At 48.9% G+C, this 17,218-nt stretch overlaps 1 long non-coding RNA gene across 1 annotated transcript; it reads left to right on the top strand.

Annotated features, from left to right (window-relative positions):
* The first annotated feature begins 299 nt into the window (after nt 1-299).
* On the top strand, nt 300-1,329 carry LOC123446751. Its single transcript, XR_006631437.1, has 3 exons — nt 300-665; nt 815-855; nt 1,053-1,329. It is a non-coding gene; the product is annotated as an uncharacterized LOC123446751 (long non-coding RNA).
* The last annotated feature ends 15,889 nt before the right edge of the window (nt 1,330-17,218 follow it).

Genomic DNA, 17,218 nt, shown 5'->3' with positions numbered 1-17,218 from the left:
CATGCATCTCTCAAAAAGGAATTTCCCTGTGTAGATTATTGTTTTATGAGTTTTACTACAATGTAACTTTTATACTATTTGGCTATGTTTAGTTATTAGGAAACTTTTAGGATCTGCACATGAAGTAACATAAACCTGTGCAGATAATGAACATAATCTTTTAGATTAGTGCTACTTATTCTAAGTGTAAAGGATGCCGAGTTAACTTGGTATTTTTAACAAATACGGTTCAACAACAAGCTATATTAAATAACAATCCAGATTAAAACATTTTAACAGATAGACTATTTAATAAAATCTTGATGTCATTTCTAGTATGCAATCATATGACATGTTTCATGTAAATTAATATGGGCTGCTATCAATTTTTTAATCTGCAATTGATCTAGTGTTTTTTAGATGGTAGCTTAATATCCTCCTTCCTTTTCTAATATGCAAACTTCTAATATGTGAGGTGCAGAAGTGCATGAGGTGCGGTTCGCCTTAGGCTCCTCCCACTCGTCGACGGTCTGGTCCAGTGTCACTTAACCGTTGTGACCTGGCCGGTTTGGTTCAGCTTTGAGCTGCCCACCGCGGAGTGGGAGGACGGCATGCTCATGAACATCGAGGTCGGATCAAGTATGATGGTGCACCGCGGCATGTGGTGGCCTATTTATTTTGTAGTGGTACTGTATATGGTCTCATCCAACAGTGAGTATCCATATGTTGTTGTAATACTGATGATAATGTTGTAGCATAAAGTAGACACCATATCTGGTTTGTCTTGATGTTTTAACTATGGTGGTTCTTGTGTGATGCACATTATTCTTTGCAGGGTTATGATGATAGAAATATATTGACCCTGATGTGACAAAGGTGCCCATTTTCCTTTTGTTAAACATTTTCACTCTGCTTTATGTTCTTTGCGTAGTTCCAGTTTCACACTGTTGGTGGTTCATGCGATATTCATCGCATCCTGCTCACATGCCTTATGATCGAGTAACTTGATGAAAAACTATGTTTACAGGTTTGACTGAATTGTGGAGAGGAATGGCGATTCATTGCTGGTGCAGAGTCAGGAGTGCTTGGAGAAGGTTGCCAAGACGGTCTCCTTCCTCGCGCAGCCTGAAGGCTCATTCCTGCTGTTGCTCACAGGTAATTCAGTTCTGATGCATCTGTTCTAATACTTTTATGGAGTTATATATAGGGGCTGCTGATTGTGTGCGTTTACTAGTTAGATTTTGTTTGCAATCAAGGGTGAACACTATGATCGTAGTATCATCTCCATGACTGGAAAGTTTGTGCCTATACCATTGCTTCTTTCCTTCAGGCTTAAACATTTCGTATCGCATCTCATTAGAGCGAGCGTGTGACCTATGTAGCTGGGATTACTTTGGATTCAGCGCAACATCGGCAGCTTATATTTATAATTTGGAACCAAACATCATGTGCTTATTCTTGTATGTGAATGTCCTCTTGAAAATCTTAGCTGTATTCTTTGGAGCTTATGTGTATATATCTTTGTGTGTGTGTGTGTAGTTGTCACTAGTTGACAATTTAAGTATCTTGATACCTCCTAAATTTTGTAACAAACATTGCTGGTGTTGTTATGTTAGAAGTCAATATGTATCAAAATTTGTAGTTCTGAATCATCTGTTTTCTTTCTCTAACGCTTTTGATCCATACTTCTTTTGCGAGGGGAAGTTCAAAAGGACCACGCGCTGGAGCTCCTAAACGTGCGCCCCTTCTACTTCGTTTACTTATGTGGCGTGAAGACATAAAGCAAACCTTTGGAGCCATAGTTGTCTTTTTTCTCATCTAAAATAATAATGGTAACATATTAATGCAAAAATAATAATATTGTAGCTCAAAAAATTGTATGTGAATAATGAATGGATGCTATGGAACTATATTTGTTATGCAGCTATGTATGTATGCATGCTATGGAACTATATGTATATATGGATGCTATGGAATTTTGGATGTATGGATGCTATGGAGTTTTGATATATGGATCATGAAATTTGTTATGCAACTTTTCATATATGTTATGTGTTGTGGATCAGTAAAACTATTGGGCACATATTATGTATTATATATTTGATATATATGTTATGTGTTGTTGAATTTGTGGTTTTGAAAAAAAACATATATATGCTAGAATACCAGATACTAATGGAGCACCATGGGCTATACTAATGGCGCACCTGGGAGGCATACTAATGGCGCACCTGGGAGGCATACTAATGGCGCACCTGAAAGGAATACTAATGGCGCACCTGGGAGGCATACTAATGGCGCACCTGAGAGGCATACTAATGACGCACCTGGGAGGCATACTAATGGCGCACCGTGAGCAATACTAATGGCGCACTACCTGGTGCGCCATTAGTATACCAGATACCAATGGCGCACTTGTGGTGCGCCATTAGTAAAAAAATCTAATGGCGTGATGCTAGTGGCGCACCTATAGTGTGCCATTAGTAGCAAAAATAGGTGCGCCATTAGCAAGCCTTTTCCTAGTAGTGTTCATATGCCTACCCTAGGCTCTCACAAGCAATTTAAACAAAATCTGACAACTAATACACGGTTCATCACGTTCGGTTAGTATTTTAATATTTTGTCTTTGTAAATTCATAAAAAAAACAAAAGATGTCTCATTGAGCCTAAATTTGACATACATGCTTGTAATGCTGAAAGTATGCAACATAAAAAATTCAACGCGTTTGAAGAATATCGAAAAAATTCTTTCAAAGTGGATGGATCTACCGTACTACACTAACGTAGGTGATGTTTTGTAAATCACAACACATCCCCTACATCATAGTGAGGTAGGACCAGCACTATGATAGAATTAACACTATAAACAGATAAAACCTATTTATATCGGTGTTATCTCATCCAACAAAGCAACGCGGGAATAATAATTACAATAAAGTTCGTACGCCGGTGACCGCCGCGGTCACCGCGATCGGGGCGCCCAACCTGCTGGACCGGCATGGCACGGGCGTTGCTGGGTCGGCCCAGATTTCATGCTACGGGAGTTGCTGGGCCGGACATTTCCGCTCGAGCGGCACTCCACAACGTGCGCAGGAAGCCGCTACTTTAGTACCACCTCCCCGAGCGAGGGCGCTGATGACCGCGTTAAGTACGCCAACGCCATCAGAACATGTAAGAAAAGTTATATAAAGATATCCGCCGCTGTGCACCGCGTGTACACCCCAGCCTGACGTGATTCCGCATAATATTTTAACATGTACGCCCCAGCCTGTCGTGATTCGATGGGCATTTTTACTTATCTATTTTACAAAAGATCAAAGAACATCGCTGATCGCCGGCAGCGGCTACATCACAATACTCTTAATAGTAAGAAAATAACATCATCATCAACGTTTGGGTAATAACACATCAAAAATATCATCCATAATTCATTATCAGCATATTCATCAACGTTTGAACAATGCGAAACACATAAAAAGTATCATCCATAATGCATCATCAGCATATTGTCGTCGTCTCACATTAAAACAAACAAGCTTACAGTGATGATGCTTTATCACAACGAACTAGTTTGTAATTGTCTCATCCTCCCATGTTCCTGCATACAAAGATATGAGCATTTGTGTAAATTTCATAGACACGAGAATGTAGAAAATAAGTAAATTGACCAAACGAAAACACATACTTCTGATTTGTAGGAAAATTGTTTTCAAAGTGACCTTTTGTTCGGCATAAGCCGCATAGGCATTGCTTCTTTTCGTCAAAAGCTATTGGTCTACCATTTTTAGTTAGCTGAGGATCGTCCTTAACATGGCCTTTACTATCTTATTTGGGTGCCCCTTTAGTTGAAACTTTAACTAGATCACGAACCAACACATGGTCGCGATTTGGCTGAAATGCATCATCCTTCGTAACTTTATGCCGACTCACATAATCACTTTCCTTAGTGTCTGTATTCGATATTATATCCTACACACAAACCTTCATATTGTTGGAAATACACCCTAGAGGCAATGATAAAATAGTTATTATTATATTTCCTGTTTCAAGATAATCGTTTATCCATGCTATAATTGTATTGAATGAAAACATAGATACATGTGTGGATACATAGACAAAACAATGTCCCTAGCAAGCCTCTAGTTGTCTAGCCAGTTGATCAAGGATAGTCAAGGTTTTCTGACTATGTGCAAGTGTTGTCACTTGATAACTGGATCACATCATTAGAAGAATCATGTGATGGACTAGACCCAAACTATGAACGTAGCATATTGATCGTGCATTTTATTGCTATTGTTTTCTGCGTGTCAAGTATTTATTCCTATGACCATGAGATCATATAACTCACTGGCACCGGAGGAATACCTTGTGTGTATCAAACATCACAACGTAACTGGGAGACTATAAAGGTGGGCTACAGGTATCTCTGAAGGTGTCCGTTGAGTTAGTATGGATCAAGACTGGGATTTGTCACTCCGTGTGACTGAGAGGTATCTCGGGGCCCACTCGGTAATACAACATCACACACAAACCTTGCAAGCAATGTGACTAAGTGTAAGTCACGGGATCTTCTATTACGGAACGAGTAAAGAGACTTGCTGGTAACGAGATTAAAATAGGTATGCGGATACCGACGATCGAATCTCGGGCAAGTAACATACCGAAGGACAAAGGGAATGACATACAGGATTATATGAATCCTTGACACAAAGGTTCAACCGATAAGATCTTCGGAGAATATGTAGGATCCTATATGGGCATCCAGGTCCCGCTATTGGATATTGACCGAGGAGTGTCTCGGGTCATGTCTACATAGTTCTCGAACCCACAGGGTGTGCACACTTAAGGTTCGGTGATGTTTTAGTATAGTTGAGTTATATGTGTGGTATAGGATGGTTTCATTTGGTCACCGGAAAGTTTCGGACATTTCCGGCAGTGTACCGGGAGTGATGAATGGGTTCCGGGTGTTTACCGGGAGGGCCCCACCCACCCGGGAGTGAGCCCATGGCCTTAGGGTGGCGCACCAAGTCCTTAGTGGGCTGGTGGAGTCATCCCAAGAGGGCTATGGTGCCACAAGCAAAAATACCAAAGGAAAGAAGAAAAAAAGGAAAGAGGGAGGTGGGAAGGAAGAGGAGGACTCCTCCTTCCCAAACCGAATTGGAGGAGGAGTCCTCCTCCACCCTTCGGCCGGCACACCCTTGGGGCCCTTGTGCCCCAAGGCTAGCCCCTCCCCTGCTCCTATATATATTGGTGGTTTAGGGCTTTTTGAGACACAATTTTGCCACGTGCAACTCAAGCCTATTCCACATAGTTTTACCTCTAGATCGGATTTCTGCGGAGCTCGGGCGGAGCCCTGCAGGAGTAGATCATAACCACCACCGGAGCGCTGTCACGCTGCCGGAGAACTCATCTACTTCTCCGTCTTAGTTGCTGGATCAAGAAGGCCGAGATCGTCATCGAGCTGTACGTGTGCTGAATGCGGAGGTGCCGTCTGTTCGGCGCTAGATCGGAACGGATCGTGGGACGGATCGTGGGACGACGGTGATATGAATCACGAAGCTGTACCACTACATCAACCACGTTTCTTAATGCTTCCCGCTTAGCGATCTACAAGGGTACGTAGATCTAATCTCCTCTTGTAGATGGACATCACCATGATAGGTCTTCGTGTGCATAGGAAATTTTTTGTTTCCCATGCAACGTTCCCCAACACATTTTATCGAATAAAAATGATATATGACATGCAACATGAGGTGCTTTTGCAGATAATATAGTCAACTCACTGTACTTAGCTCTCTGCTTAGTACCAGCCCATCCCCATGCAAACAGATCGCTAGTGCGCTTGACGGGCAGCCCACCTCTAGCATTTTTGGTGAATCTCTGCAGTACTAAACACTTAGGTATTTCAGGTAAGCCTAATTGCATCAGCGCGTAAAGAATATGTTTGCAAGGATGACCTTTGTGCCTCATGCTTTGACAACTGCACTTCACTGTTTCTTCAGAGTTATCAGGTGTGTAGTCCACTTTGAATAAGAGATCGTTGTTATTCTTCCATGCCACTACAAATCTATGACCGACTGCTCCTCTTATTCTTTCAACGATTTGAAGTTCTCCCGCCTTCTTCATATCTTGTTGTAACATGTAAAAGTTTGTCTTAGTGAACTCACGGGCAGCGGCTTTCTCAATGTGTTTAAACTCATCAAGAACTACTACTGGGAGTGTCTGTAAGGCCGTGCAGTCATCATGCGCCTCGTTTTCACGTAGTCGAACGATACAGTTCTCGTAGTGCACAACCATGTCAACAATGATCATACCAGACTCGAGATGCATATGGAGGCACGAGTTCACACTCTCGCTTCTCTGATTACTCCGCATCCCAAGGAAGAACCCACCACACAGATATGATGTTGCCCACAACCTCTTGTTCCTGTACATCCTATGCAACCATGTCTTAGTTTTATCGGACTCCCATTTAGCAGTAAAACACTGCCCATCTCTCCTCAAAGACTCTATGTGTAGTGGCATAGTAAAGAACAGACCTGAACTCCTTCAGAGATTTGTGATGAAGGTGTTTCTGCATGTTCTTCTCTATGTGCCACAAACAAAGTCGATGCCATGCGTCCGAAAGGACGGACCTTATGGCCCTTATCATGGATGCGTCTCCATCAGTAATTACGGATCTGGGCTTTTTCTGACAGTGAGCTCTCAAGAACGTCTGAAGCAACCAAACATACGTACCTTCCGTCTCGTCAGAGACAATAGCATAACCGAACACTGTGGTGCAACAATGATTGATTCGGCCTAAGAAAGGTATATATGGCATTCCATACCTATTCATCTTGTACGTGTCGTCGAAGACGGTAACATCACCAAAGTCAAGATAATCCCGACATGACTGTGAATCGCACCAGAACAGGTTTTGGATCATGCCTTCACCGTCAACTGTGTGCTCAAAGAAAAAATCTGGATCTCTCTCCTTTCTGGTCATCATGATCCCAATAGAAGTGTCAGCATTACCCTTTGCAAGAAATTTCATCTTCTCTCTGTAGCACATGTTATAGAGCTTTCTCCTCTCAAAACCAGCCTTAGCATAGGACCCGTACCTACTGACGAAGTTTTCAAAAAATAATGTGTTTTCTGATCCCAGCACGTGACATAGCTAAAATCCCAAGCCTCTGATATTCCCTTATCCGATTATGTGACCGGAGAAACGTAACTTCGTCTGGTCTAGGAAGAATGTGACTATGAACATCGCTGAAACTGCTGACATTCCAAATTCCATGGTCAGTATCAAGCTTCACTATTAGATGGGCTTCACACAAGTAACGACTCTCCGGTCTAAGCCTACGGGTCCTCCCTTCCATGGTACACAACTTGGTTTGTCATTTCCCAGCCCTAGAACATAGAAACCTCCTGAAGAGCATAGTTCCCTCAACATTCTTTTTCCGTCTCAGCAAGTCCTTTCTGATGCTGAACCCACGTTCCTTCGCATATGCATTATAGAAATAGTATGCCTCCTCTTCTGACCTGAACGTGATGGCCATCACCTTCCAATGTCTGTCCAGTGACTCTTGTTAAAATTCATCATAGCCAACGTCAAAATTACAGTCATCACCAACATCATGTTCATCTTTCCCAGTAGGGCCAACAACATCTCCCTGCATAAAAAATACATAAAACCATGTATATCTGTCAGTTGTTGTATCGACACGTGTCATATATAACTTCTCTTAAAAAACTTAATTTGCTCGAGCTCTCGTCAAAAGATGCATCGACGTCACTCTGGTTAATGTAATCATCGACTATATTCCGTCCATCTGCGGGATGTAAAATAATTTATATAAGTGTTAATAAGGTTGTTATGTCATCGAATGACCTCATTATTTATGAACCTTACTTGACTACCACTTTCTGCATATGAATCATCTATATCCATATTCTCATTGTCATCATACTCGTCTACCTGTAAAAAGTCAATTTCTTTTTACATGTAAGTGTATTTGGATACGTTTGTATTTCATGTTTATGTCAACATTCATGACACATAAATTGCCACTATAAGATTCATCCAAACTCATATAGTTGTCTTCAACATGATGGTCTACATTCAATGTCAAGGATTCATCCTTGCTTTCCCAATCATTGCCTTCATAACCCGTCTCTTCGTTTATCTATACACGATGTTTATATATAGTGTTAGATTGAATCAAATATCATTTAAAGTCATCGTAAATATAATCATTTTCATAACAAATTGCTTAACGATATATGTTGCATAATTTTATATTTCATTACAATAGGAAATCAATGCGATGTTAAAAAACTGACATCTTGCCTACCTCGTCGCTGCCGTCAGAGAGGTGACGATCATCCATGATCAGCAGTGACTCAGGCGGTGAAGACAGCGCGTAGGCTAGCCAACGTAGGCGGACAACGTCGCCGGCGGTGAAGATAGCGGGCGACGCGAACGACGAAGGGATTAGGTTTTCGCCCGTGGCGGCCGCTTGGCGAGCGTACACGGGCGGCAGTCGCGCGATCGGACGAATTCTCTTTTTTTACTCGTATCAGCGGAGTGGCCCATGCAGGGCATACACGCACGGCAGTCGTGGATGTACGCTGGCGGTCCGTACAGCGACACAGATGGTCTGTACGGCGTGGCGTGGTACGCCCTGGAAATGATCCCTCTGCCCTTTATACGTTTTGGGAGGGGTGTTGTACCGAAGTGCGCCTCTTATGAGAAGCCCTTCAAGATTATCTCCTTGGAATTGTGACAATTAAGTAAACTACTTCTCTAAGAAGTAGTGAATCTGAGGTCGAAGTCAATGAATACGCCTCATGTTGTATTTTTGCAGATGGAAGGTTGGCTTGACAGACTTCGTTCTGGATGTCATGGTCTTTGTTTGCTTTATTATCCCGTTATGAGAATGGCTAGGACTATGGATCCACACATGCTTTTCTGAAAGCGAGGAGGGGCTGCTTGGAGTTCAGAGCAACGGATACCAGGGTGATGACCTGCGCGTCCCCTCTGCTGTGACGGCGGACGCCATGACCCTGCCACTCCCCCCTCGCCGCGGGCGGCTGCCCCGGTTGGGGGGGCGTCGCTCTGCTTCCCCCGTTCTTCGCAACGCTGTGCGGATTGGGCCGAGGAGGCAGCGGAGGCGGGACGTGCAGGCTCCCCGACGCACTCCGATGGCGCGGGGCGGGTGGAGCTCCCCATCTCCCTGGCACCGCGGCTGCTCAGGAGCTTCCTCGTCGCGGCACGTCCGGCCAGTCGGCGCGCCGGGAAGGCCCCGAGCCGGTGTATCTAGGCGGCCACGCCACGCCGCCACTTCCCGGTGACTTGCCCTCGGCCTGCCCTTGCCCGGCCTGGCGCGCCGCCCGGGTTATCCCCCTTGGTGGCCGCCGAGGCTGGGGAGGGATCCTCCCGGCCAGGCGCTGGTGCCCTGTTGCCCTGTGCGGCGGCGGCGCCGGTGCCGGCGGCGGGAGCCTCCCCGCAGGACCTGCCTCCCCGGTGCCCTAGCAGGGTGGGCCTGCTCTCGGGTGAGCGGGTCGTCTGCCTCCCGGCTGGGCCGCCGCGGGCCCATTCGCGTACCCTCTCGGCCGAGGAAGTCGCTCGTGCGGCCCGTCGCGCCTCGCAGGCGTTGGCGCGTGTCAACAGAAGATGGGCCTCGGCCCAATCTCGCCTTGCGCAGGGAGCCGGGCGAGGCCCGGTGGCCACTTGGCCTGCTGGGGGGGGGGGGGCGATTGGGTTTCCTCCCCCCGTGCGCCGCCTCCCTCTGCCTCGTCTCCCGCGTTCCCCTACTCCCCTCGTCCTCCCCTTGCTCGACGCGACTTCGCCCTAGCTCACCGCACCGGTCTGTGCCCCGCTCCTCCCGCGCCGCCCGTCCTGCCCAGTTTGGCCTCGGGCCTTGCTCCCGCTGCGCCGCAGGTCGGGCCCCAGGGGTCTGCAGCCTCTCCCCGGCTCCCACCCCTTCTTCCTGGCGGCCCGGTGTGTGCTGCGCTAGCTCTCCCAGGCCGGCCCTTTGGTCCGCCCCTCCATCCCCGGTCCGCTCGTACAAAGCTGCTCTTATGGCGCGCCTCGCGGGTGACGGCCAGCCTCGGCCTAAGCGCGCATCCCCGGCGGACCAGCAGCCCCGTCCCGCGCCGTCTGCCCGTGGCCACGCCATGAACGAGGGTCTTGGTGGTGGTTCGTCTTGTTCCGGGCGTGATGGCTCGGACCGAGCAGGGAGGTCGCCGGACTACTATGTTGGCACCTCCCTTCGTCGCCGCCCGCCGCCCCGGGACCTTGAGCGGGACCCTCGCATGCCGCTGCCGGGCTCGCCGGGGGACATCCACCGCCGGGAAGCGGCCCGCCTGAGTCCTCCTGACGTTGAACGGGAGGCTGCTCTGCGTGCTGAGCTGGTGGCACGTCCACCTCCGGCACCCCGGTCGCGTGATGAGCATGTCCCTCGTGACCCGCTGGCCCGTCCCCCCACTCCCCGTTCCTCGGTGCCGGCCTGGCGGAGGGACCGCGTGGACCACCGTCGGGAGGAGCGGCGGGGTGGCCCTCCTCCTCGACACGGTGCTGAGGTCCGCCGTTCCGACTGGCGCCCCTCTCGGGCAGAGGGTGCGGACTGGCGTCGGTAGGATGGGCCCTCTAGGCGGGCATCTCCGGTGCTTCCTCCAGTTGCCCCCTCGGTCGCCCCGTCTGTGGGGAAGAAGAAGAAGAAGTCTAAGAAGAAGAGGGCGGCTGGTGCGACCCCGGTGGGCGATGACTTCCCGGCTCCACCGGGGGTTCCTGAGCAGGAGGCTCCAGAACCCCCAGCGCAGGGTAGTCGCGAGCGCTCTCATGTGGACACGATGTGCATCAATTGCGGATGCGCAGGTCACTACCGCTCGGAGTGTGAGCCCCCCCACCCCCCCCCCCCCCGCTGTCCCACGACCCTGGCCAACCTTGGCTACGGCACTAAGCGGGGGAGTTTCTACTTCGTGGATGCCAAGATTGAGGAGGAGGTTGTTCGGCCCCACCTGGCGACGGTCACCCTGGCTCCTGAGCAGGCCACCCCAGCTGGGTTGGTGATCTCGGACGATCTCATCCGGGATGAGCTTGCGGCCTACATCGGTGACTTTCATGACTCCTCTTTCGCTTGGGAGGTGACGGAGACGGCCCCCCTCATCTTCTTGGTTCCATTTCCATCGGCCAAGCTCCTCCGGGTCTGTTCCCACGACGTCATCTGCTGTCCTATCAACAAGCTCATGATCTCCGTCAAGGTGGCGGCAGTCGAACCGGACCCCGTGCCGCCTTTGGAGAAGGTGTGGGTCCTCGTCTATGGCCTCCCGAGGGGAGGCAGTGCGGCTCCGCGGGGTGGCATGCTCACTCACATTCTGAAAGCCATCTCTGAGCCTGTGGGCAAGCTGATCACCGCTGACCTGATTTCTTTTGAGGATGATGGCCCTTCTCGCATTGAGATTCTATGCCCGGCTCCTGCTGAGATTGATGGTTTGTCGCTGGTCATCTACTTCGGCTCTAAAGGTAGACGCCTCACCTTTGAACTCGAGTCCCCTGTTCCGATGGACCCCTCGGGTGTGGACTCGGATGACCCGGCGCCGGAGGATGGGGGGCTCGATGATGAGGGAGGCTCCTCAGAGGAGGGTTCGTCCTCTGAGGGGGATGTGGATGCTGGAGGGGCTCCGCCCGAGTCGTCTGGTGCTGGGCGGATCCCCGCTACCTCGGCTGCCGGGCCGACGGGACACGCGGGGGGCACTCCAGTGGTGGCGTTAGTGCCCATGTCTGCGGCTGACACTGGGTGCCCTCTTCCTCTCTCGGTCGTGCCGGCGGACGCCACTCAGGAGGAGGTGAGTGTGGGCCTGGAGGTGTGCCCTGCCTCCTGCCCACGCTCGCCAGGGGTGGTCTGCTACTCGCGCTCTCCGGGGTCACCCCCCCCCCCCCCCCGCCTCCCGCCTTGGGGTCCCCGGACCAGGGCCCCCTCCGGTCGCTGACCCTGGTTGGCTTGAGGTGTCCCCACTCACGCCCCGCACCAGACCACGGGAGAGCCCCTCACCCGTGGTGGCTCGCGGCAGAGTATGCGGATCAGCCAGTCCCGGGTCCTCCAGGATGGCCGTATCCCGATGATCCCTCAGCTGGCGGCCCGCCGTGCCGCGGCCCGCGACTTGTTCCCAGGTACGTCCCCTCCCCCTGCCTCTCTTTCTGGTTCTCGGTTTTCTATGCTCACTAGCGAGATGGTGCCCCATTTGGATGTGGTAGCCTTGGATAGTGGTATTGTATTCAGAGGGGAGAAAGGCCCACCTCTAAAGCATATCTCTGCCTTGTGCGCCAAGGAGAGGTTTGAGGGGGCATTGGTGAAAGCCCGCACAGTCGCAGCGCGGGATGAACCCTCCTCCTCGGTGCCCGCCAAACCTGGTCATAGAGAGACCAGGGATGGTGGTGCACCCTCGGCAGTTGGTGGGATCGTGACGCCCAGGGATGGGCCCCCCGCTGCACGGGAGCCCAGGGGACGTCCTCCCACCGGTCTCCACCCCTCGGAGTCTCGTCGAGGGGTGCGAGGCTCGGTTCCCAGCTCTGCCTCCCTAGATCAGGTGACCTCCGCTGTCCCTTCTGCCCGGGGACGCCGGGGCCGCCCGCCTAAGGTTGCACCCTTTCCTGCGATTGCTGGGAGGGCTAGTTTGGCCCCGCTTGCGGGTCCTAGGTATCCAAAGGAGGTTATTAAATGAAGCTCCTATGCTGGAACATTAGGGGCTTCGGCCTCACTGGCCGGTGGCAGCAACTCATCGATTATATGCAACAGGAACATATTGGCATTGTGGGTTTATAGGAAACGATTCGCCAGGATTTTAGCATGCTTGAACTCCAGCGGTTGTCCCGTCACCATTTTGCCTCGCAGTGGCTCCCTGCGAAGGGCCACTCTGGGGGCATTTTGCTTTGTGTTAGGGAAGATGCGTTCTGTGGGGAGGACATGGACCGCGGGGAGTTTTTCGTGAGCATGGCTGTCACCGACCGACGAGTCCACGTGAGTTGGGAGGTGATTATCGTCTATGGTCCCGCCGACCATGCCCGCTCGGCCGATTTCCTTGCCGAGCTCAGACTCAAGGTGGAGAGGTGCACCACCCCCGTGGTGGTGGCCGGTGACTTCAACCTCATTAGATGGGCTTCTGATAAAAGCTCGCTAAATGTGGATCGTCCTCGTATGCGTCTTTTCAATGACTGCATTGCGGATTTGGCGCTCCGTGAAATAGCCCGCGTAGGGGCTAGGTTCACATGGTCTAATAAACAGGTGGACCCCATCCGGAGTGTCTTGGATCTGGTCTTTGTGTCTGCCCAATGGGAAGTGATGTTCCCCCTCTGCGAGCTTAAGGCGGTCACGCGGATTGGCTTTGACCATACCTCGTGGTTTTCTCGACGGGGGATGGCGCCCCTCCTCGATCCTGTCGTTTTCGTTTTGAGACTTTCTGGCTTGAGCAACCTGGTTTCTGCGATAGGGTTCGCGACTGCTGGCGTCTGGCGGCCTCATCCATGCCGCGTGTTTTTTGTGCGGTGGATGTGTGGCACCACTGTGCTAAGTTGGCCCGCCAGGCTATCAGGGGCTGGGGGGCCAATCTGGGAGCTGACCTACAGACCCGTAAAGGGGCCCTGCTTGGTGAGTTGCAGGAGTTGGATGACTTGGCTGATGGGCCAAGTTTGTTCCCGGACGACTAGATGAGGAGGAATTCCCTCGATACCTCGCTCATGGATATTTTCAAGAGCAAGGAGTTGTTCTGGCGCGTCGTGGGGGCCAAAACTGGCTCCCGAAGGGGGATGCAAACACTGCTTACTTCCAGGCCATCGCTAATGGCCGTAGGCGGAAATGCGCTATTCCGTTCCTCTAGGATGGCGACGCCCTCTTGGAAAGTCCAAAGGACATCTCATCCCATATTCACTCCGTCTATAAGGAGTTGTTCTCAGCTGAGCCGCTCGGAGGCATCTCCCTGCGCGAGGACTTCTGGCCGCTAGCTGAGCAGGTGTCCGATGCGCAGAATGCGGAGCTTACTCTCCCGTTCTCCCCGGAGGAGGTGGGACAGGTGATCGCCTCTATGAAGGCGTGCTCGGCCACGGGGCCAGATGGCCTCCCGGTTATCTTCTTTCAGACATTCTGGGTGACCTTGCGCCTGACTATTATGCCAATGTTCCAGGAATTCTATATCGGCACCCTGGACATAGGTGAAAGTAGCGGTAACAAGTGATGGTGTAGCGAGGTGAAACGTAACAAGTGAAAAGTAACAAGTAACAAGTAGTAGCAATGGTGCAGCAAGTGGCCCAATCCCTTTTGCAGCAAGGGACAAGCCTAAACAAAGTCTTATAGGAGGAAAAAAATCTCCCGAGGACACACAGGAATTTCTGTCATGCTAGTTTCATCATGTTCATGTGATTCGCGTTCGTTACTTTGATAGTTTGATATGTGGGTGGACCGTCGCTTGGGTACTGCCCTTACTTAGACAAGCATCCCACTTATGATTAACCCCTCTCGCAACCATCCGCAACTATGAAAGAAGAATTAAGCAACGTCTAACCATAGCATTAAACTAGTGGATCCAAATCAGCCCCTTACGAAGCAACGCATAGACTGGGGTTTAAGCTTCTGTCACTCCAGCAACCCATCATATACTTACTACTCCCCAATGCCTTCCTCTAGGCCCAAATATGGTGAAGTGTTATGTAGTCGACGTTCACATAACACCACTAGAGGAAAAGACAACATACAACATAACAACATATCGAACGACTATCAAATTCACACGACTATTATCAGCATGACTTATCCCATGTCCTCAGGAACAAAAGTAACTACTCACAAAGCATAATCATAATCATGATCAGAGGTGTAATGAATAGCATCAAGGATATGAACATAAACTCTTCCACCAAGTAATCCAACTAGCATCAACTACAAAGAGTAATCAACACTACTAGCAACCTTACAAGTACCAATCGGAGTCGCGAGACAAAGATTGGTTACAAGAGATGAACTAGGGATTGGAGAGGAGATGGTGCTAATGAAGATGATGATGAAGATGCCTCCCCTCCGACGAGAGGAGTGTTGGTGATGACGTTGGCGATGATTTCCCCCTCCACGAGAGAAGTTTCCGCCGGAGCTCTAGATTGGATCTGCTCAAGTTCCGCCTCGTGGCGGCGGCGAAACCACGAAAAAGCTCCTGATTGATTTTTTCTTGAACGAAACCCTTCGTATAGCAAAAGAGGCGGGCCAGTGGGCCGTCAGGGATCCCACAAGCCGTGTAGCCGCCACCCCCCTGGTGGCGGCTACCAGGCTTGTGGCGCCCTGGTAGCTCCCCTCTGGTACTTCTTTCGCCCAGTATTTTTTATATAATCCCAAAAAATTCCACGTAAATTTTCAGGGCATTTGGAGTTGTGCAGAATAGTGGACTAAGATTTGCTCCTTTTCCAGTCCAGAATTCCAGCTGCTTGAATTCTCCCTCTTCAAATAAACCTTGCAAAATAAGAGAGAAGAGGCATAAATATGGTACCACAAAGTAATATAACAGCCCATAAAGCAATAAATATCAACATGAAAGCATGATGCAAAATGGACGTATCAACTCCCCCATGCTTAGACCTCGCTTGTCCACATGTTTAGGGACGAAGGTGTCGATAAAACATAATACGGACATGAGGGAATCATTATCACAAATAGAACATCAATACATCATAAAGATTCTTATGGGAAAGTAACAATTCCTTCACAAAGTGAAGTATGAGACAAAAACCTTACCGAGAAGTAAGCAACAACAGTCCAAAGTCATTGAAGCTATTGCAATTTATCATAACATCAGAAAGAGTCAAATAAGAGCTTGTAAGGCAAACCCACATACTCAATCATCTCTTTTGTTTTCCACAATTGTTACAACTCACGTGGTACTCATGGTATCAAAGTTTCAGCTGGACACAGAGGAAGATAGGGGCTTACAGTTTTGCCTCCCAACCGTTTACCTCAAGGGTAAAGTCAACAATAATAAAGCATAAGTACTCAACTCCAAGTTCATATATGAATATAGATCTTTCCCAAGCATGCAACGGTAGCCAAGACAAAGGCAAAATAGGGAATTGGTGAAGATCACCATGACTCTTACAAGGGCAAAAAGTAAAGGTACAAGAAAGGCCCTTCGCAGAGGGAAGCAGAGGTTGTCATGCGCTTTTGAGGTTTGGATACATGTCCTCTTAGTGCGGAGGAACGTCACTTTATATTGCCTTCTGTAATAAAGAACTTTATTATGCAGTCTGTCGCTTTTATGTCTTCCTCATCACAGGTTCGTACAAAGCTTATTTTCCACACACTAATAGATCATACATATTAGAGAGCAATTTTTATTGCTTGCACCGATGACAACTTACTTGAAGGATCTTATTCAATCCATAGGTAGGTATGGTGGACTCTCATGACAAAACTGGGTTGAAGGTTTATGGATGCACGAGTAGTATCTCTACTTGGTGCGGGAGTTTTGGCTAATATGAGGTGGAAGCAATTGTCACATGCTAAGGGATCTCTAATCATATAACATTCTTTGGAACCAAGCAAATACAATTCATTATGTTGTCTTCCTTGTCCAACATCTAATCCTAATTAAGCATGTAATAGTTTGGTGAGTGCTCACAATTATAGAAAGTGTCTAAGATGATATATTTATATGTGAACCTCTCTTTTCTTATTACTTCTTATTAATTGCAACAATGGCTGAGGTCTATGTTGATTTATTCTCAACAAGTTTCAATCGTCATACGTGTCATATGTGAAGTTATCACTTCCCATAAGATCATCTCATGATCTTTCATGCTATCATTCTTTTCATACTTTTGGTCACGACACAAAGCAAAGCCCTTGACTAAAATACTCTTTATTATATAGCTCGCAAGCTCGAATACAAAGGGGGAGAGACAAAAGCAAAAGACTCAAACTAAACACTAAAAACTTATTCCTCTACGAGAACAAATAAAAACTAAAAAGGAAGGAACTAAAACAAAGGTAAAAGCAAAAGATATAAAGGTGATACGATACCAGGGCAACTCCCCCAAGCTTGGCAAAAGCCAAGGGGATTGCCCATACCAATGCTTAGTTGTCTTCCTTTGGTGGTGATGGTGGTGGTGTCCTTGCCTTTGATTCCAAGAGAGCTATCAATCTTTGATTTATGCCTTTGAGATCTGCGACATGGTTTTCCAGCAAAACAACTTCACGAGAAAGGGAAATATTGCGAG

Source organism: Hordeum vulgare, chromosome 4H (genome assembly GCF_904849725.1).
Source record: "Hordeum vulgare subsp. vulgare chromosome 4H, MorexV3_pseudomolecules_assembly, whole genome shotgun sequence".
In the NCBI taxonomy this organism is placed as follows: domain Eukaryota; kingdom Viridiplantae; phylum Streptophyta; class Magnoliopsida; order Poales; family Poaceae; genus Hordeum; species Hordeum vulgare.
Note: the sequence above shows the minus strand (reverse complement) of the source record. Positions and strands in the feature narration are given on the sequence as shown.